The 21,648-nt window shown below is 39.0% G+C and overlaps 1 non-coding gene and 1 pseudogene across 1 annotated transcript; one reads left to right on the top strand and one right to left on the bottom strand.

Annotated features, from left to right (window-relative positions):
* Positions 1-988: 988 nt before the first annotated feature.
* LOC114614539 lies at positions 989-1,650 on the top strand (annotated as a pseudogene).
* A 3,143-nt stretch (positions 1,651-4,793) lies between these two features.
* LOC114614589 lies at positions 4,794-4,937 on the bottom strand. The gene has a single exon (XR_003710355.1). It is a non-coding gene; the product is annotated as a small nucleolar RNA SNORA48 (small nucleolar RNA).
* Positions 4,938-21,648: the final 16,711 nt, after the last annotated feature.

Below are 21,648 nucleotides of genomic sequence, written 5' to 3'. Positions count from 1 at the left end.
CACCAAAGCATCTAGTCTGTTGCCAAATCTACAGATTGCTCTCCAGAAACTGAGAGTAAGACCCCATTGTTGTAGACAATAACTAAACATCTCATTGAACATGGAAATTTTAAGTTGATGGAGTCTTTTTGCCTATTTTAGACCATCTTTAGTATAGAAAGGCACACTGCACACTACCAGAGGAGAAGCAGAAACACTAAGCCATTCCCAAACCCTTTGATCTACATTGATGTCCTGCCTGCAAGTTATGCTAGGAAGAGTTACCAACCAATATTGAATTTGACTTAAGGCCCATTGCACAAGATTTCTGACACTGCTTGAGTGACCAAGAAACTGAGACTAGATAGCCGAGAAATTTAAGCTACAACAAAATACTATTGTTCTAAAACAAGTAAACAAAGAAACAAACAAAAATAAGAAACAATAGAATGTTGTTTTATGACATTCTGCTATATTCATAGACTGCTGCCTTACACATCTATCATTATCAGCAAAACTTCATACTGCATCAGATGGAACAAGTACAGAGGTCCATAGTCAGACGTCATGCAAAGAATAAGAGACTTTGGAACACTCAGCTCTAAATGGGATGTCTCCATTAGATCCCTTCCCTCAGGGCTCAGTGAAACACATGGAAGAAAGAGTGTAAGAACAAGGGGAATAAAAGACAACAAAAAATCAGGCCCTTTGAATTAGAAAAATCAAAGTTCTTCTACTCATAGACACTAAAGAGCATGTCCAGGGCCTAGATGAACATCAGACCATTCATGTATGATGTCTTCCAGTTTAGTGTTTTTACAGGATTACTGAGTGTGCAAATGAGTGGGACTCTGGAGCTTGTGCTTTCTCTTGAGCTCTTTTTTCTGTCTGTTTATTTGTTTGTTTGCTCCCATTCTAATGATTATATTTTGTTTTATCTTACTGTAGTTTATTTTATTTTAAAAAATAAAATGGGAAGCTCTTTGCTTTCGCTGCTGCGTCTGCAGCCATGAGTATGCTCAGGCTACAGAAGAGGCTTGCCTTTAGTGTCCTCCGCTGTGGTAAAAAGAAGGTCTGGTTGGACCCCAATGAGACCAATGAAATCGTCAATGCCAACTCCCGTCAGCAGATAAGGAAGCTGATCAAGGATGGGCTGATCATCCGGAAGCCCCGTGACTGTCCATTCCAGGGCTTGCTGCCAGAAGAACACCTTGGCCCGCCGGAAGGGTAGGCACATGGGCATAGGGAAGAGGAAGGGTATAGCCAACGCTCATATGCCCGAGAAGGTCACTTGGATGAGAAGAATGAGGATCCTACGCCAACTCCTCAGGAGATACCGGGAATCTAAGAAGATTGACCGCCATATGTATCACAGCCTGTACCTGAAGGTCAAAGGCAATGTATTCAAAAACAAGCGGATTCTCATGGAACATATCCACAAACTGAAGGCAGACAAGGCCCAGAAGAAGCTACTGGCTGACCAGGCTGAGGCTCGCAGGTCTAAGACCAAGGAAGCACGGAAACGCAGGGAGGAGCGCCTGCAGGCCAAGAAGGAGGAGATCATCAAGACTCTGTCCAAGGAGGAAGAGACCAAGAAATAAGCTTCCCTCAGTCTGTACATAGTGGCCCGGCTGTGGCCTCCTGTGGATCAGTCATTAAAATAAAACAAGCCTTGAAAACAAACAAACAAACAAACAAAACTAATAAAATGGATTTTTATACAATGTATTCTTACTACAGTCTCCCTTTCCCTAATCTTCCTAGGCCTTCCCAACCTCTCTCATCTGATCTATCCTTTATGTCTCTCATTAGAAAACTAACAGGGAATTAAAGAATAATAGTAAAAATAAACAAAGTAAAAACAAAGAAAATAGCGAAGAAAAATAACCAAAGAGAAGGCTCAAGAAACACATATAGTTCAGAGACATACATGCTCACACACTCCAGAATCCTACAAAAACCCAGAACCAGAAGTGATAATATATGCATAAATGATCTATAAGGAAGAAAGAAAGCAAAAAAAACAAATGAAACAATCAACTCAAATAACAGCTAGAAAAACAAAACAGAACAAAATTACCCTGTGTTAACATGAGACAAAGAACCTCCAAAAAAATCAGTTTGGATTTGTGACCTATCTTTATAAGTGATTCGTTTTCCCAGTGAGACTTCTTTGTAGAGAAGTATTTTTTGCTTGGTTAGTGAAGCTACAGACAATATCTTCTGGTCTGGGATGGGTGCATATGTCCACTTGTCCTTTTTGTTCTAGGACCTCATCTGATACAGAACCCTGTAGACACTGTGTGTGCTGCCACAGGCTCTAAGTAAACATGGGCTCCAGCAAAGATTCTTACATTAAACACACTTGCAAACTTGTTCTGTCCATGTATGTCTAGGGGACCTTTAAGGGCCAATGATTTAACAGCAGCAGCATATCTACACATAACCAATACACAAGGGAAGGGAACTGGGGCCAGATGGGTTTGGAATAAATATCTTGATAAATATCTCTGCCTTTTTCAGGGAATACAGAATATTATAATTGAGAGAAGAAGAAAGGTTAAGGATGCCTTTTTTGTACCATAGTTTGTCTATCTAATAGTGAAACACATGTTTCTTCTAAGTAAATCACTTAAACTCTCTGTGATTCAGTGTTTCATATGTGAAAAAGGAACATACATGTAATATATAATGCATATAATATATACCTAATATATTATAAATATGGATGTAGACATAACCTGTGTTTCTCAAGTGGTTCTTTTAGTGATTAAACATTGTAATTACTGAAAATGTTACTATGGACTTTATATATTAAAAATTATGCTTTAAAACTTACGTAATCTATTTCATAAACTAGTAAATGACTTTATGTACTGTTATTATACTGTTATTAATTATGCTATCTTGAGGATTTAAAGATTTTTTTTAAAACCTTCTCTTCTTGAGTTTCACATTGTGCATTCCAGTCCCACTCTTGCTGTTCCCTCATATCTGTACTTTGCCCTTACAACTTCCCCTCCCAAAATTAAAGATAAACAAAACAACAAACAAAAGTAAAGTATAGAGAAAATCTCATCACAGACGCTGTAGTATGGCCCACCGTATATCCCTTTGTCAATGCATCGCTCCTTGCAAATGTTCATTGCAATGAGTCAACGATCTAGGTCACGATCTCTGGATTCTGTGATATCATCAATATTGGATCCTCATTGTGTCTTCTCCAGGTAGTTGCCCTGTGTCATAGAGATCCTGCAGATCCAAATCTGCAGGACCTGCCTTTTCACATGCTACAGCAGTTCACAGGTGAAGTAGATTTGGGGATAAGCCAACGCAAAGACATGGTTCTGGGCCTGGACGGTTGGTCACCATGCCAGCTATCCTGCCCCTAGACCACCAGGGAGTGGGTCCTCTCCTGCATTGCTCTCGCTAGGCCATACAATGCCAGCAGGAGAAAGAGGTACTCCTGCTCTCATGCCCTTGGGGATGCCTCACCACCAGAGGCAGTTCCACTGTGCTACCCAGTCAAAGCATGGGGCTCACACTCCCAAGTGTGGAAGTGGCTGGGATAGCGTTCTCACTCCAGAACCCTCAGGGCTGCCTCAGCACTTCCTTCTCCATCAGAGTCAGCTGCCTGTTTCCCTGGTGACTACATAGCTGCTTTTCCAAGCAAAATAGCCAGTAAAAAGACAGGGCTAGCTCTCCTTGATGTGCTGGTCTCAAGGCCAATTCTACTGACTACGACAGAAAGCAAGGGGATAGTGGGAAAGGACATCACCCCTGCAACCATGATACCTCACGGCAGAACAATAAGCCAGCTCTCCAGACTGCTGCAGGTGGTTGCTGGGCCAGCGCTCCTTCACTCTTCCCGTTGGGGAATGGTTCATCGCTGCACCCACCACCAGGGTCAACTCTGCTGTGTTGTCCAGGCAAGATGCAGAACTTGATTTTCTGAGTGCTGCAGCTGATGAAGGGCAGGGCTAACTCTCTGTGCTCATGACCCCGTGGGCAGCTTTTCAGACTGCAAGAGTTTGGATGGCAATCATCTCTGTGACCTTTCCTCCCTAAAGCAGACAAGTAGTGGTATCAGCTCCCCCACAAGTATGCCCTCAGGGACAGCTCATCCACATCCCTGCCACTAGAACCAGGACAACATGCAGATCCTACTGTCCTGAGGGCTGCTACCTCTGAAAGGTGGGTCCAGCTCTCCAGAGTTTCAGGAACTGAGGAATACGGCCAGTTCTGCACAGCTCCTGGACACCCCAGCAGCTGCCCCAACCAGGGATTTCTCTAGCCCAAATATTAGCCACTCACATCAATACCAAGCCCTGCTTCTGTGTAACTTTGGATCCATATATGGTTATAAGTGGCAGCATGGACCTCAGGTGGCCGAGTTAGTCACTCACAACAGAATATAACTCTCCACCTTCAACCTCAACTTCTGTCTCTTTTCATAATGCTCAAGCTATTCCACTTCTCTCCCTTCTGTCGAGAACATGGCAGTGGTTCTGACTGCAGGGTGGCCACAAGGTTTGTAGCCCCTGGGTAATATCCTCCAGCAAGCAAATGTCTAAGACCTCCCTGTGATGTGCATAGGAGGCCAGGTGAGTGGCGTGGTGGTATACAGATCTCTGTTTATCTTGCTCCTGTATGGTGGTAGGTGGGGCTCTGTGTGTCTATGGTCTTCCTGGGCCATGGAGTAGAGGGCAGATCTATAGGATACATCCCCTGCCTGCACCATGTAAGATGGCAGAATGCAGGTCTCTGTCTACCTTCCCCCTCCCAGGCTACACTGTCTGGATTTGATTTGACTTTTATGTGTCCTAGACATAATAAAGCTTTGGCCACCAAGCCAGGCATCAAGCTAGGATGAACAAAGGACTGCCATCTGCTCTGCCCCTGATTGATATAAGAACACTACCACCAACAAGGTGTCTCTTTGCTCATTGCCAGGGGAGAGGATTTAAAGATTTAATTTCATTTGGTATTTATTGAGCAGTATAGACAATAGTTTATATTTACATGCTAGCACATTATCTATCATGAATCATGTTCTATAGTGAAGACTACATGACTACATGACTACATAATTATCTTCTAGTCATTGCTCATCTGTGGGAATTAAAGGAAATTTAGAGATACTTTCCAAATCAGACTGATCACCTTTAAACAGAGCAAAACTCTGCTTCTTTAAGATGAGGTAAAATACTGGTCCAGATGTAGTGAGCATATGGCTTGAGACTCTCTAAAGCGTATATCATCACAGCATTATTAGCCAGTCAATATTCATTTAGTGAACCAAGGCTTCTAGCGTTCCTGCTTCAGTTTCTTCAATATGACACTTTTTTATATGACATTCAGTCCCAGGCATAAATGTTTGTTTTGACATGAACAATTAATAATTTAAAACTGGATGGCTTAAAGTTAGCAGCTCAATGACAGAAATGCCAAACCTATTGAGGGAGAAAGAAAAGGAAGGTAGGAAAAGGGAGAGGGAGATTGGCTTGTCTCTGGGCAATCAAGAAGTGTTAGATCATTTTTAACTCTTACACTTGAAAATTCTAAGTTTTCTCTTAAGCTAGACTTTAGTGTATCTAATTGCATTAAGGCATCTTACAACATAGTACTATATCTAATTTACTTTGTACTTACATTCAGGTCTTAAGCACAAGCTCAAAGAGATGCAAAGGGTATAGTTAGGAGAATGGCAAGGGCACCATGTCAAGCAGTTACACTGAAATAGTCTATGGGATAAAATAGTGGAAGTTCTGAAGCATGCCTGGATTCAATCCAAAATCACGCACTCTATGCCTCCCCAGTGCTTCTCCGTGCTACTCTACCGGTCTTCAAAAAGCTACACTCAGATCACTTCAGAGTTAGGGTCTACTTTTTTTATAATGTTATTCACAATGTGAATTAGATTTATTTAGTTCATAAAACTACAAAATCATAATAAGTAGCCAGTTTATTCTATGTTAGGTTTTTTAAATAGAGACAACAGACAGCATATTTCATGTTGTATCTAAATGGAGAAAATTATTAAATGCTTTTAAACTTGAAATTAAAGATTAGGTGATTAATACAAATTTCTTTTCTCAGAGTGTTCTGTCAATGTTTCAAATACTTTTACTATCATTGACTAATACCAGATAAAAGCTCACCTTGATATTTGAGATGGATCCATTACTGAGGAATTTTTCTAGGAATGCAGTGATATTAAAAAATTCATAGAGCCATGTGCTGAAAGTCTTTGTTACCTAACATAAAAATGAAATGAACCAGCCACTTAATATGAGTTTGCAAAACTCAAAGCTGCCCAAATTATTTCTACATTGATTATATTTGACCCTAGTGAGTGTAATATTTTAAGACTAATGTAAATAGAATTCAAATGGAAAAATCTAACATTTTAAGCTGGTTGAGAACGTAAATATATACAGACTGATTTAATACTACTGTATGAGTAACATTAGTTATGGCAGTCATTGCTTAAAATTAAATTATTTAAATATTCATTAGAAAGAAGTAAAATTAAGTTGAAATTATTCACTCAAGTAAACATATGATAGGAAACTAATTTATATTAGTTACAACTAATTGCATTAATACTTCATTAATATTAAGCATGCATTGTCTTCTCAATGAGGCTGTATAAAGAGAAGACAGGTGTATATAAGCCATATTGTTAAGAATGTTAAAATACTCAGTACTCACTTATGAACTAGTGGTCAGAAATAGTATGCTCCACATAAGAACACTTGAACTCTTACTTTTTTTTTTTAACCAAGTAACAAAAAGCACTTCACTAATGGTAGAATTTCTTTCAACTGAAATCAGCATTTTGTTTTCATATACTTTTTTCCAATCAACTACCACTAATTATTTTAAAAATTGAGATATGAAAATTGATTAATAGTCCTACAATCAACTGTCCTTGTTTATTACTTAAACACCCACTGCCTAGATACTTTCTTTTATAATAGCATAATTAATACCAGTCTAAAAAAAGAAACATGCAGACAAAGGAAATCCAGATAGATGCAATTAATGAATTTAACTTGCAAGTATGGTACATTTTTTAATCAAACTACCATACTCATAACCTCTTAAAATTTAGATGGTCAAATATACCAATTAATAGAAATTGAATGGATGGATTAAAAAGAAGGTGAAGATAATTCTAAATAGTGTTAAAAATCCAATTTTTAAAACAATATTAAAAACAAATACACAGAAATATATCATACAAAGGAGATGTCAGAACAGGAGCAATTATCCAATATTTAAAAAAAAGAAAAAAAGACACTGCATAACGCTAGTGCTTTCTTCAAAGAATATGTAAGAATTGTTATTGTGCTTGTTCCTAGCGGGTTGTCAGATATATGAGGCAAAAGCAGTGAAATTTAAAAGATTAATAAGTTTTAGGACTAACCACTCTGCCTTGAACAGCAAATGGTGGAGGACAGGAAGATGCAGGCCTGGAAGAGTTTAGCTCTTTTTCTCTCAGGAGTCATTGGTTGTCTGAAGATCTTTGTATAGGTGTGGGATCCCAAAAATCTTGACTCCTTTTAAGTTAACACACTGTTGATGTTGCTATTGTTTGTGTCCCTTTATACATCATTTTTCTTGGAGAAATTGCTTCATATCAGACTTCCTCATATCCTGGCCTTTTCAATCTTTCTACTTCCTCTTCAGTGATGTTCACAGCTATGTTGTGCATGGAAGTATTGAGGCTCAGTTCCCTATCATCCATTCTTACCTGTTTTGTGTCCAGTTTTACTTTTTCTCTTCTTATGGTCTTCATTTGTTTTAAAGAGTAGTTTCTTTTATGAGCAAGATAGCTACACTTTCCTGTATGTATAATGATAAGATTTAGAATGAAGAAGGAATAATGCTTGTCTAAAAAAGTGGTGCTATTAGATTCTGTTCTGTGGTCAATGACCTTACTAGCCCTGGAAAGCTGGGTAGGTTTTTATTATCTGGCTTGATTTCCTGTCTGTCAAGAATCCAGAGAGATCAGCCTTGAAATCGAATATACACAAACAACAAAAATGGACACAGCATGTGTATGCATACAAATTGTATTTCAATTAAAATAATATAGAAGATAAAGAATAGAAAATGTCAATATTCTAGTTACAGATCCATACTACGCATAACTGCAACTGACAGGTAAAAGTGGTACATCTCCAGTGGTGTGATATCTGAAAGAGAATTGTTCTTTTGCTCAATCTTTTGCATTATTGAATATTTTATCCAACAAAAGAGAAAAGGCCCTATTCACATTCTCTTGGAGCAGTCACCAGTGTATTTCACATTCTGAGTACTAAAACATTTATTCAAATTTAAAATAATAGAAATCAGAAATTATATACTAAGACCACTTCATTATGAGAGTAATTAGTGATTATTATTAAACAGTTGAGAAACTTTAATACAATTTTTAAGATGTTGTCTTAATAATACAACTTTTAAGATGTTGTCTTAATAATACAACTTTTAATACAACTTTTAAGATATTGTATAGGTTTGCCTGGAACTCACGGAGGATAACACTAGCTAGCATAGAATTCATAATACTCTTAGCACTGCCTTCCAAGGTGGAGATAATAGATTTATATCACTCAAGCTATTGGTTGTTTGTTTGTTTGTTTGTTTGTTTTGATTTTTCTAGACAGAGTTTCTCTGTGTAGCCCTGGATGTCCTGGAATTCACTCTGTAGACCAGGCTGGCCTCGAACTGAGAAATCCGCCTGCCCTTGCCTCCCAAGTGCTGGGATTAAAGGCATGCGCCACCACTGCCCAGCCCACTAAAGCTATCTTGATAATACTATCTTTCACCTCTTATTCCAGAAAATAGTACAAGAAATAATACATCTTTCTATAAAGATAGCATTACTTATTATTAAATCAAAATGAAGATAAGAAATAAATACTTCATATCGCTCATGAATGAATATACAAAAATTCTTATAATAAATTAATATAAAATTCAACATTGTGCAAAAATAATTATATAGTATAGCAAAGGCATATTCATTACCTATAGGTGATAATTTGACATTTAAAAAGACGTGTTTTTATATCAACAATCAAAAAAGAAAAGAAAAAGCATATAAGCATACTGTGGACCTAGAAATTCAATATCCATTTGTAATTTACAAAAAGTTTAGAAAGTTGGTTGATAGAAATTTCTACAGTTAAATTTTTAAGAACAAAAATTCTATATCTAACATTATCTGTAGCTGACTTTATTAAATTATTTCTCCATAAATGTTAATATAAATACAGAATAAACTCTCTGAACAATCCTGTTTTAAGACATAGATGACATATTTTATGGGATGCCTGAGTGAACAAACAAGTGAGTCTCCGATTCTGTGCCTTCTCTTGGTTTCTTTTACTTCTGTTGCTTTGTCTTGTCCAACTCTGGAGTGATAGTTTTGATTTACTTTATTGTATTTTATTTTGATATACTTTAAAAAATAATAATAGAATTAGTGACTGAGTGTGTGAGTGCAAAGTTTAACAACAGAATTGTCACTTATACCTGCTGGGAGAGGAAAAATCAGTTTTCTCCAACAGAGTGATGCTGGGTTATCAAGCACTTCCTGGGAAACCTCATGTTCAAGAGTAGTTGAGCAGCGAATTTTCTTTGCTGAGGTTATTTATATGGAAAAGACTAATAATCTTAAAATAAACACCTGGGATTTGGTTTTCTTTTTATACAACCTCTATTAGCAAATTAGAATATAAAATCCCTAAAATAATTTACAGTAAATTTCATACTGTAGTTCACTATTATAAAACTCATATTATATGATTGACACATGTATAAAAATGGATGTAATGATTAATGTAATAAAGTATAAAGGAAACAAACATTAAATAAAATTCTAAATGTTAAATATGCTTTCTAATTTGATATATAGACAAAATATAACATCCATTCCAACTGCTAGCAAGACATTATGTAGATATTAACACAGACAGTCTAACAGGAAGAGTCAAAGTTTCTTAGGAACTAGAAATTATCATCCTGAGTGAAGTAAGCCAATCACAAAAGAACACACATGGTATTCATTCACTGATTATTAGATATTAGCCCAGAACCTTGAAATGCCCAAGATACAACTCACAGGCCACATGAAGCTCATAAAGAAGGAAGACCAAGTTGGGGTGATTCGGTCCTACTTAGAAGGAGCAACAAAATACTCAAGGGAGCAAATATGGAGACAAAGTGAGGGACAGAAACTGAAGGAGGGGCTGTCTGAAGACCATTCCACCTGAGTATCCATCCCAGGTGCAGTCACCAAAGGTAGATGCTGATGTGGAAATCAGGAAGTGCATGCTGATAAGAGCCTGATATGGATGTCTCCTCAGAGGTCTTCAAGAGTCTGACATATTCAGAGGCAGATGCTCACAACTAGCCATTGAACTGATAATGGGGTTCTCAATGGAGGAGTTAGAGTGAAGACTGAAGGAGCTGAAAGAATTTGTGGCACCATGAGGAGAGCAACAATACCAACCAACTACAGCTCCCAGGGTCTAAACCACCAGCCTGGGAGCACTTAGGGAGGGATCCAGGGCTTCAGCTGAATATGTAAGAGTGGAGGGCCCTGCTGGGCATAGGTAAAAGAAGAGAACCTTGACCTCATGAAGGCTGGATGCCCCAGGGGGTGGGAATTTTGAGGGTGGGGAGGTGGGAGTGGGAGGGTAGATAGAGGTTACATCCACAGAGAAGAAGGAGGAGGGGTGAGGGGATAGGGGGTTCCTGGGTGGGTGGGGGATGGGGTAAGGGGACAACATATGAAATGTAAGTAAAACATCCAATAAAAAAATTAAAAAAAACATCCAAGTACACAAAGACGAAAAAGTTGGAAGGCTCTTACATGAATTAAAAGAACATGAATAATCAAGATCATCTAGGATTAATGAACTGATCTACAACATCAATAAATGCAACAAAGTGCCTAGAAATAAACCCATTTTGCATACTTCATAGAACATTGATTGAAATAATTTAAATTCAAAGAATACTTTTTTAAAATAATCTATTTATTTATTTATTTATTTATTTAAAACTCCATATTTTCTTCCCTTCCCAGTCCACTGGTCCAGATCCCATACCTATTCCCTGCCCCCTGTTTCCATAAGGATGTTCCTACCCCCACCCCCACCCTCCACCCCACTGTACCTCTAAACTCCCTGGGGCCTCCAATCTCTTGAGGGTTATGTGCATCTTCTCTGACAAAAGCCATATCTGGCAATCCTCTGCTGTATATGTGTTGTTTTAGTTTTAGTATTTTGTTTTAGTATCTGGTACAGTATATGGGTTTTTCTTTTGCATAGAAAGCCACATGTTGGGTCCTTTCTACTGGGACAGACTGCTAGCTAGTCTGCTCCCCTGTAGACACCATATCTTGAGCCATCCCAGAAGATCCGCTGCACTCAGGGCATTTGGTAAGAACCCTCCAGAATTCCCAGAGCTGCTGCTGGGAGTTCAGTGGACTCTGGACCCATTACCACCCACACTCCCCCACTGAATAACCCACCCCTTCTGCCTGGTCTTTGCTGGGGCACACTGCTAGCTAGTCTGCTCCCCTGGAGACACCATATCCTAAACCATTCCAGAAGATCCACTCCACTCAGGGTAACTGACACTACAGCCTGAGGCATGCAAGGAGATCTGCAGCACACAGGGCAACTGGCATCCCAGGAGATCTGCTACACACAAGGCAACTGAGCAACTGATGGATCGTGAGTTTGTCTGCTCCCCTGAAGACACCACAACTTGAAGACATCTCAGGAGCTCCTCTGTACACAGTACAACTGGGCAATAGATACCACAGTCTGAAGACCACCTGGGGCTGTATGGCATGCAGGGAAAGTGAACCAACAGACTGAAAGCCTCCCTGGATTCTGTTGCACACAAGGAAACAGAAACCACAATTTTTAGACCACCACTGGAGAACATCTTCACACAGGACAACAGCCCGACTGCTCCTCTGAAGACTTAACAGTCTGAAGTCCTCCCAGGAGATCTACTGCAGCCAGAGCAACAGATCAGAAGCTTCTCTGCCTCTCTAAGAGCCCACAGTTGGAAGGCCCCACAGGTGGTCTGGTAAAGTCAGGACTGCAGGCCTACCAGGAGACCTGAAGCAACCCAGAAAAAAACAGGCAGACTCCAGACAAAGCCACCCAGACCAGCAAACACCAGGGACAACCAGATGGCAAAAGGCAAGCACAAGACCCTAAGGAACAGAAACCAATATATGGGCATCATCAGAACCCAGATCTCCAACCAAAGCAAGCCCTGAATACACCAACCGATCTGAAAATCAAGATGCTGACCTAAAATCCTATCTCATGAAGATAATGGAGTCCTTTAAAGAAGATGTAAATAACTCACTGGAAGAAATACAGGAAAACACAAGTAAACAGGTAGAAGCCTTTAAGGAGGAAACAAATAAATCCCTAAAAGTAATACAGGAAAACACAAACAGGTGAAGGAATTGAATAAAGCAGTCCAAGACCTAATAGTGGAAGTTGAGACAATAAAGAAAACACAAATGGATACAAACACGGAAACGGAAAACCTAGGAAAGAGGTCAGGAATTACAGATATTAGTATCATCAACAGAATACAAGAGATAGAAGAGAGAATCTCAGGTGTAGAGGATACTGTAGAAGAGACTGACACAACTGTCAAAGAAAATTCAAAACATAAAAAAATCTCCTAACCCAAAGCATCCAGGAAATTCAAAACACAGTGAAGAGACAAAATCTAAGAATAATCAGAATAGAAGAGAGCAAAGTTTCTCAGCTCAAAGGACCTGAAAATGTCTTCAATAAAATCATAGAAGAAAACTTCCCCAACCTAAAGAAAGTGATGACCATAAAGGTACAAAAAACTATAAAACACCAAATAATTGGCACAAGAAAAAAAATCCTCTCATCACATAGTAATTAAAACACTAGACCCACAGAACAAGGAAAGACTATTAGAAGCTGCAAGGGAAAAGGGCTAAGTAACATACAAAGGTAGACCTATCAGAATTACACCAAAATTCTCAACTTTCAGAGAATATGAAAGCCAGAAGAGCCTGGTCAGAGGTCATGCAGACTCTAAGAGAACAAAAATGCCAGCAGATGCTACTATACCCATCAAAACTCTCAATCAACATAGATAGAGAAAACAAAATATTCCAAGACAAAACCAAATTCAAACAGTATCTATCTACCAATCCAGCCCTACTGAGGATCCTAGAAGGAAAATTCCAATACAACAAAGGTACCTACACCAAAGAAAAGACAAGATATTAAGCATTTCACAACAAAGCCAAAAAGAGAGAACCACAAGCATATAAAGCCACCTACAAAAACATACATTTTAGGAACCAACAGTCATCTGCCTTTAATATCTCTCAATATTAATGGACTCAACTCACTGGTAAAAAGATATAGGCTAACAGACTCGACATGCAAACAATATCCAGCATTTTGATGCATACAAGAAACACATTTCAATAACAAAGACCCACACTATCTCAGAGTAAAAGGATGGAAAAAAACTTCCAAGCAAATGGTCCCAGGAAAACAAGCTGGAGTTGCCATCATAAATAAATAATAAGATAGACTTTCAATCAAAATTTATCCGGCATGATTAAGAAGGACACTTCATATTCATCAAAGAGAAAATCCACTAAGCAAAAGTCTCAATTCTGAACATCTATGCACCAACTGCAAAGACACCCATATTCTTAGAAGAAACTGTAGACACACATTGAACGCCACACAATAATAGTAGGAGACTTCAAAAGAACCATCTCACCAATGGACAGGTCATTGAAAAAGAAAATAAACAGAGATACAGTGAAACTAATAGAGGTTATGCACCAAATGGATTTAACAGATATCAATAGAACATTTCACCCTAAAACAAAAGAATACACCTTCTTCTCAGCAACTCAGGGTACCTTCTCCAAAACTGACCATATAATTGGACAAAAAACATCCCTCAACTGATGCAAAAAGACTGAAATAATTCCATGCATCCTATCAGATCACCATCACCTAAGGCTGGTCTTCAATGTTAGGAAAAACAAAAACAAACAAACAAACAAACAAACACCACCACCACTACCACCGCCAACAACAACAACGACAACAATAACAACAACAAACCAGAAAGCTCACATACATGTGGAAACTGACCAAATCTCTATTCAATGATAAATTTGTCAGGGAAGAAATAAAAAAAAGAAATTAAAGACTTCCTGGAATTTAAGAAAACTGTTGACACAGAATACAAAACTTATGGGACACAATGAAAGCAGGGCTAAGAGGAAAATTCATAGCACTAAGTGCTATGAATTCAAAGCACTAAGTAAAGAAACTGGAGAAATCTTACATTAGCAACTTAACAATACACCTGAGAGCTCTAGAACAAAAGAAGAAAAAAACCAAAGATTTCAAACTCAAGGCTGAAATCAACCAAATAGAAACAAAGAACAATACAAAGAATCAACAGAACCAAAAGCTGGTTCTTTGAATCAGCAAGATAAATAAACCCCTAGCCAAACTAACTAAAGGGCCCAGAGGCAGTATCCGAATAAACAAAATCAGAAATGAGAAGGGAGGCATAACAACAGAATTGGAGGAAATTAAAAAAAATCATCAGCTCCTACTATAAAAGCCTATACTCAACAAAACTGGAAATTCTAGATGAAATGGATGGTTTTCTAGACAGATACCACATACCAAAGTTAAATCAAGAGCAGGTAAACTATCTAAACTGGCCCATATCCCATAAGGAAATACACAGTCATTAAAAACCTCCCAACTAAAAAAAGCCCAAGGCCAGATGTACTTAACAGAAGTCTACCAGACCTTCAAAGAAGACTTGATGTCAATATTCCTCTAACTATTTTATAAAATAGAATCAGAAGGAACACTACTTAATTCATTCTATGAAGACACAATTACTCTGATACCTAAACCACATAAGGACCCAACCATAAAAGAGAATTTCAGACCAATCTCCCTCATGAATATCCATGCAAAAATACTCGATAATTGCAAACTGGATCCAAGAACACATCAAAACCATCATTCAGCATGATCAAGTAAGCTTTCATCGCTGGGGTGCAAGGTTGGTTCAACATACAAAAATCCATTAACGTAATCCACTATATAAACAAACTCAAAGAAAAAAATTACATGATCATCTCCTTAGATACAGAAAAAGAATTTAACAAAATACAATACCCCTTCATGTTAAAGATATTGGCGAGATCAGGAATTCAAGGTCCATACCTAAACATATATGCAATATACAGCAAACCAATAGCCAATATCAAATTAAATGAAGACATACTTTGATGCAATCACCCTAAAATCGGGGACAAGATAAGGATGCCCACTCTCCCCATATCTATTCAAATAGTACTCAAAGTGCTATATAGAACAATAAAACAACAAAAAGAGATCAAGGCTCTTCAAATTGGCAAGGAAAAAAATAAAAGTATCACTATTTGAAGATGATATGATACTATACATAAGCAACCCCAAAAACTCTACCAGAGGATTTCGCCAGCTGATAAACAACTTCAACAAAATGGATAGAAATAAAAATTAACTCAAATAAATCAGTAGCTTTCGTTTACACAAATGATAAACAGCCTGAGAAAGAAATCAGGGAAACAACTCCCTTCACAGTAGCCACAAATAATATAAAATATCTTGAGGTAACTCTAACCAAAGAAATATGACAGTAACCGATCTGCACAACAATAACTTCAAGTCTGTCAAGAAAGAAATCAAAGAAGATCTCAGAAAATGGAGATATCTCCCATGCATATGGATTGGCAGAATTATCATGGTAAAAAATGGCCATCCTACCAAAGGCAATCTACAGATTCAATGCAATCCCCATCAAAATCTCAACACAATTCTTTCAAGACATGGAAAGAGCAATTCTCAAATTCATCTGGAAAGGCAAAAAAAAAAAAAAACAAAAACAAAAAAACAGAATATTGAAAACAACACTTAGCATTAAAGAATGGCTTGGGGAGTCACCATCCTTGACCTCAAGCTTTACTATGGAACAATAGTGATAAAAACTGCATGGTATTGGTACAAAGACAGGCACAGTGATCAACGGAATAAAATTGAAGACCCAGAAGTAAAACCACACACTTACAGGCATTTGATCTTTGACAAAGAAGACAAACATATACAATAAAAAAAGAAAAAGAAAAAGAAAAAGAAAAAGAAAAAGAAAAAGAAAAAGAAAAAGAAAAAGAAAAAGAAAAAGAAAGCATCTTCAACAAATAAATGGTGCTGGTCTACCTGGCTGTCAATATGTAGAAAAATGAAAATAGACCCATATTTGTCACCTTGCTCAAAGAGTACTTGTTAAATAAATTGTTTAGAAAAATGAGGAAGCCCCTACACATACTTAAACATTACAAAATTTAAACCAAAGTTTACTAGAGGCTCAACCATAAGAACAAGAAAAGTCATCAAGTAGAATTGAGATTAGGCACAGAAATTAGGCATAGGTGAAAATTTCCTGAGCAGAACACCAATGGCTCAGGTTCTAAGATCAAGAATTGATAAATGGAACCTCATGAAACTGAAATCTTCTATAAAACAAATGTAAATAGGACAAAATGGGAATCTACAGATTGTAAGAAGATCTTCACTAACCCTACATCTGATCAAGGGCTAATATCGAAAATATATAAAGAACACAAGAAGCTAGACTCCAAAAATCCAAATAGCCCAATTTGAAATGGAGGTCCAGAGCTAAACTGAATTCTCAACAGAAGAGTCTCACATGGCCAAGAAGCACTTAAAGACATGTTCAACACTCTTAGTCATCAGGGAAATGCAAATCAAAAGAAGCCTGAGATTCCTCACACCAGTCAGAATGGCTAAGATCAGAACTCAGTAGACAGAACATGTTGGCCAAGATTAGGGTAAGAGGAACACTCCTCCATTTCTGGTGAGAGTATAACCTTATACAAACACTCTGGAAATCAATCTGGTGGTTCCTCAGAAAATTGAAAATATATTGTCCTACCTGAAGACCCAGCTATATCACACCTGGTTATTTTATCTCAAAGATGTTCCACCATAGCCCAAGGATACATGGTCCACTATGTTCATAGCAGCCTTATCTGTAATAGCCACAAACTGGAAAAAACCCAGATGTTCCCTCAACTGAAAAATTGATACAGAAAATGTGGCTTATTTACACAGTGGAATACTATTCAACTACTAAAAACAAGGACATCATGAATTGTGCAGGTAAGTGGATGGAACTAGAAAATATCATCCTGAGTGAGGTAACTCAGATTTGAAAGAACATGCATAGTATGTACTCACTGATAAGTGGATATTAGCCAAAAAGTATAGCATACCCATGATATAGCATATAGACCTAAGAAGTTTAACAAGAAGGAAGGCCTAAGAAGATGCTTCAATCTCACTTAGAAGGGGGAACAAAATAATCACAGGAGGCAGAGGGAGTGAGGTATCTGGGTCGGAGAGGAAACTTGGGAAGGAACAGGTATAGAGGGGTGGAGATAGGAGAGAAGCCCAGAGAGCCAAAAGAATGAATAGAAATATGCCGGTGCCTAGGGGTGAGCAGCAGGGGACATCTAGAAAGTCCCAGAGACCTGTGATGTAAGAGGCTCCCAGGACCAAATGGAGGTGACCTTAGTTAAAATGCCCAACAGTGGAGAGATTGAGCCTGAAGTAGATTGAACTTCTTGCTCCAGGTGGGAGGATGGGGTCAATAACTTACCTTCAAAATTTTGACCCAGGATTCTTTCTGTCTAGAGGAAATACAGGGACAAAAACGGAGCAGATACTGAAAGAAAGACCACCAGTGGCTGGCCCACCTTGGGATTCATCCCATGTACGGGCATCAAACCCCAACAGTTACTGATGCCATGTTGTACTTGTAGAGAGGACCTTAGCATGATTGTCCTCTGAGGGGCTCTACCAGCAGCTGACTGAGACAGATGCAGATATTTACAAACTACCATTGGACTGAGGTCATGGATCCTTATGGAAGAGTTAGCATTGAAGGAGCTAAAGGCACGGAAACCTCATAGAAAGACCAACAGTGTCAACTATTGTAGAACCCTGGGATCCTAAGCCACCAACTGGAGAGCCTAAGCCATCAAATAACATACATGGTCTGGTCCATGAGCCCCTGCACATATGTAGCAGTAGCAGAGGACTGCCTTGTCTGGCTTCAGTGGAAGAGGATGCACCCAATCCTATTGAAACTTGATGCCCCAGGGAAGTGGGATGCCTGGAAGTGAGGGAGGGGGCGATCTCTCAGAGGCAAAGGGGAAGGCAAATGAGTAAAGAACTCTGGGAGGAGGGAGTGGGAGCAGATGCAACAATTGGGATGTAAATAAAATAATTTATTTTAAAAAGGAGGAGTAAAGCTGGAGGGCTATAATATTGAAAAACATTAAAAATTACAATGGCTAAAATAATTGTAGACAAATCTTCTTTATTGACATGAAAAATGACAGTTACAGAAATATTTCAGCAGTTAAGAGATCATACTGTTTTTACAGAGGACCCAGGTGGGCTTCCAAGTACCCATGTGGTAGTCCTGACTATTTATAAGTACAGCATCAGGAGAGATCTGATGTCATTTTATGGATTCCACCAGCCTCAGGAATGCATGTGGTACATATATGTATATGTTAGCAAACACATAAAATAAAAGTAAAAAAATCTCTTTCCAAATGAAGATTGTGTTGAGAAATAAGTCACTGAATGAGAAAAAACAGTTGCAACAGACATATATGGTAAGTACCTCATATCAAAATGTTTTTGGAAAAAAATAATTCATGTCAGTAAGAAAATACACCAACTATTAAAAGCAGAGACTTGTAATATGTGTTTAAGAGGAAATTAATTTTAATATTAAATTTAATATTAATATGTAAAAAGTCCCTAGAAATCAGCTACTATTAGGGAGATATAAATAACATCAAGACAGTCTTACTCCATAATAGGTTTTGTTGGATTCTAAGATCCAAAACCAGGGGACACGCTCCCACAGAAACTCATGGATGGGACTCGCTGACATTTAACATGAGGTTTAATGATTCTAGTATACTGGGGTTCTCTCACATCCAAGCAAGAAGAGAACCCTGAGTTGGAGCTAAGAACAGTTTTTATACAGTTTAAGGGGTAGAATAGAGAAACAGTGAATAGGCACAATATGATCAGCAGAACAGTGTGACTTTTAAACTGATTGGTCTTTGGGGAATGAGGTAGCAAGGACCACCCTTGTCTGTCTATGTGCTCTGGGCCTTCCTCACCTGCAGGTGGGGTCCCCTCATCCCTCCCCTCATGGTCTGAGGAATGTTAATTGGTCTCTCCCTTCCTCCTCTGAATGTTAATCCAGCAAGCATCCTCTGACTAAGGAATGTGTCCTGGGACAGTGGGGTTCTTTCAATTTTAAGTTCAAACCCGAAAGTCCTACATTAGACCCAAAAGTCCTACAGTTTCAAATTGGCAGTTCAGGAGACTAGACCTAAATCTCTCTTTGCAAGAGCTGAGCAAGTCCAGGCAAAACTAGGCAAGTTCCAGCAAGTCCCTGCTAAAACCCAGGTCTCAGTTAGAAACTGCCCTGTCATCAGAAGCTGCCCTGCCACATGGCCAGAGGCAAGGGCAATGGGTTAACAACAGTTTCTAGACTTCCTCAGCAACAGTTTCCATGTACCCACACCCCAGCAATGGTCCTGAAATGTCCCTAGAGATAGAGCCAACAGATTAAGATAAAGGTCATCCACTTCTCCCTGGAATTCCCCTAATATGCTTTAAATAGGACCTGCAAGCTCAGTTGGGAATCTCCATCTTGGCGATGGGGAACCCTGCATGCTGGATTTCTGCAAAATAAAACACTCTTTGCCTTTACATACTATTTGAGTCCGGGATATCATTCTTCATTGAATCATGGAGCCTTACATTTGGGGGCCCTTGTCTGGGATTTGCTGGAGACCACCTGACCCAAATAGTGGAGTGGTTTGTTGTTGATGTTGTTTCATGATTGGTAAGTCTGGCTCCCAGTGGTCTTTCTTCTTATCCATCTCTATGTTTCTGTTTCAGGTTTAATCTGGAGGTTGAGATGGACAAAAAGTACATGTACTTTGGCACCCAGCAGAGGCAACAAAGGACTGTGGGTCTGTAGGCCTCCCATGCATGGAAGAAAGACCATCTGAAATAGCCTTTTCGTTTTGTTTTCCTTTTCCCAGAAACATACTTCTGTGTATGTCTTTGTTTGTTGTATTTGTGCTTTTTGTCCACTTGTACAAATTTTTATTTCATTCCTAAAATGGGACAGACACAGAGCACCCCACTTGGCTTGGTCCTGAACATTTCTTTACAGACTTTTCTGAGTCGCAGAAAACTTGAGTCTGGTTGTTCATCCCAGAAAACTAACCTTTTTTTTTTTTCAGGAATAAACGGCCCACCTATAAGGTGTAGTATGCCCTAAGGAGGTAACTTTTCACCTCCCCACCATTTACAGGGTGAAGGCTATAGTTTATGAGGCCAGGGGCTACATGGAGCAAGTGCCATATATCACCATGTGTTAATACCTGGCCAAGAAACCCTTTGGATGAAGTGTTTTTTGTTACCAGTCTTATCACTCCCTGCCCTTCTTCCTCTAAAGCCTCTCTGCCTGTGGCTTGCCCCCACTTCTGCTCCAGAGGAGGAGGATCTTTTTCCCCTCCTAATTCCAGCTCCTACCACCACTACCCCTCTCTACCCTATGAAGTCAGAGAAAGGAGCAGCCTCTGACTCTCCTGACTCTACTTGGAGTCCACCTCACACTCAGGAACATACTGCTTAAAGGTAGACTCTGCTATGGCCTTACCTCTCCAGACTATAGGACCCCAGATCCTCAGGAGAGGTAATTTATGACAAATGTGCCATTTTCTATTAATGATCTTTACAATTGGAAGTTGCAGAATCCTCCATTTTCAGAAAGAACTTCAGCTCTCATAGGTGTTCTAGATTCAATTATGTTGACTCACCTGCCCACCTGGGATGACTGTCAGCAATTGTTTCAGGTCTTCTTCACAACAGAGGAGAGAGAGAAGATCATGGGAGTAGCCTAAAAAATTAGTTCCAGGAGCAAATGTGCTGCCCACTCAAATCCAGACTGCTATCATTCAGCCTTTCCTTTGACTCAACCTGAATGGGATTTTAACACTGCTGAAGGTAAGGAGAGGCTCCAAGTCTAGCATCAGATTCTGATGGAGTCCTCTGAGAGGCCTTTTGTTAACCAAGTTGCCCCTGACATCCATCAGAAGCTTCAGCACCTGGATGGCTTTGTGGGAAAGCAACTGACTGAGTTAGTATTTAGCTGAGAAAGTTTTCAATAACCAGGAGACTCCTGAGGATCCACAGACCAGAGCACTGGTGAAAGTGCTACTCCCTGCCATAAGCGGTGACCATGCTGATGAAAGAGAGCAGAAAAACCTAACTTGTGGAAGGGGCAAAGATAAGAAAGGCCCCACTGAAGGAAAAACCTGTCCACCATTAGAGAGGGACCAATGTGCCAATTGCAAGGGAAAGGTCACTGGAAGCATGAATACCTAAGAAGAATCAGAGAGAAGGTCCA

This window comes from Grammomys surdaster, unplaced genomic scaffold, assembly GCF_004785775.1.
Source record: "Grammomys surdaster isolate TR1022 unplaced genomic scaffold, NIH_TR_1.0 126391, whole genome shotgun sequence".
NCBI lineage: Eukaryota > Metazoa > Chordata > Mammalia > Rodentia > Muridae > Grammomys > Grammomys surdaster.
Note: the sequence above shows the minus strand (reverse complement) of the source record. Positions and strands in the feature narration are given on the sequence as shown.